The 1,622-nt window shown below is 34.9% G+C and overlaps 1 protein-coding gene across 2 annotated transcripts in view; it reads left to right on the top strand.

Moving 5' to 3' along the window:
* Positions 1 to 1,622, top strand: part of CWF19L2 (CWF19-like 2, cell cycle control (S. pombe)) — a 140,007-nt gene that overhangs the window by 87,776 nt on the left and 50,609 nt on the right. The gene's annotated exons all lie outside the window — the stretch shown is intronic.

Here is a 1,622-nt window from a genome sequence, read left to right as displayed (position 1 = left end):
CAAGGTCCAAAAGACTGTTCTATACATCAGTGTCCAAAGAGACATTTAAATTAGGGTTTGACTCCACTGGGAAAATTTATCTCACTGTATTTACAAGTGAAGTTTTATTGGAACACAGCTATGTTCATTTTATTTCCATGTAGTCTGAGGCTATTTTCGTTTTGTAACAGCTTCATTGACATGTAATCTAAGGTTGTTTTCACTTTACATGTAGTCTAGGGCTGTTTTCACTTTATAACAGCTGAGCTGAGTAGTTGAGACAGAGACTTTGTAGCCCACAAGACTGAAAATATTTACTGTTTGGCACTTGATTGAACAAATTGCCATCCTTGCTTATGATGCTATTGGTGATGGGAACTTGAACCTAGGTATCTGAGGAATAGGAGGGAGACTTTTTACTGTATACCTTATTAGACTTTTCTTTTTAGCTATATGAATGTTTTACCTGATGGAAAAAATTAACTTAATGAAAACTAGAACAAAGGCAATCAAGATATCAGTGTGTATATATGTGTGTCAGAGGGAGTAAAAAATACTTTGATTTAAATAGAAATGTTTATTATCACCAAGAATTATATGGGAACTTAACTTTAGCCTATTAGGTTAATTTTTCTTCTCTTTATTTTGGGGGAAATACTAGAAATCTTCTAGGGTCTGGAAATTCACTGCAGATAGAAGGACATATTTTTATGGAAGTTTCCTTCTCAGAAATTTAGAAGTCTGAATGAAATATAGTTTTAGTAATTTTATTATAATCCATTCACATTTATACAGAAAATAAAACAAAACCTTGTTAGAATTTTTAATTAAAAATAAATCACTTATTAATTTTAAAAGGTATTTATTGGGCATCTAATTTGTGCTGGATACCATTTTAGGTGCTGGGTATAGTGAAGTAATAAAGTTCCCCAACCCCAAGGAGCTTATATTTCTAGTAGATGAGATATAAAATGAACAAATGCATGATATAAAAATTACATAACATTAAAAAATTACATAACATAAATACTGTGTCACAAAATAGAAAATATTTTTGTAGAGAGTAAAACAAGATAAAAGGAGATAGGATGGTGTTTTCAGTAGAATGCTGAAGGAAGACCTGTCTGTGAAGGTGATATTTCAGCAGACTTCTGAACAAAGTGAAGGGGAGTGATCTGTATAAAAATCTGGGGGAAGACCATGCAGCAGAAACAACAAATGCAGTTGATCTGAAGAAGAGACAAATACTATAAGCTTTAAAAAACAGCAGGATGACACATGTGACTCTGAATAGAGGAGAAATGAAAAGAGGTATAGAAGAGGAAATGGTCAGACCATGTCAGGTCTTGGGGCCAAGGTGTGAGAGCTTCTGCTTTTGTTTTATTTATTTATTTCTAAAAGTTGCTTTCCCATTCTGCCTTACACCTACTCTTTCTTTTTTTTTTTTTCCCAGCTGTGCTGGGTCTTCATTCTCCACAGGCTTTTCTCTAGTCGTGGGAAGTGAGGGCTGCTCTCTAGTTGCAGTATGTGGGTTTCTTTTGTTGCAGAGCATGGGCTCTAGGGTGCATGGGCTTCAGTAGTTGCAGCACATGAGCTCAGTGGTTGAGGCTCTTGGACTTCAGAGCACAGGCTCAATAGTTGTT

Source organism: Bison bison, unplaced genomic scaffold (assembly GCF_000754665.1).
Source record: "Bison bison bison isolate TAMUID 2011002044 unplaced genomic scaffold, Bison_UMD1.0 scf7180017863932, whole genome shotgun sequence".
NCBI lineage: Eukaryota > Metazoa > Chordata > Mammalia > Artiodactyla > Bovidae > Bison > Bison bison.
This window is presented reverse-complemented; position numbering and strand designations above follow the sequence as displayed.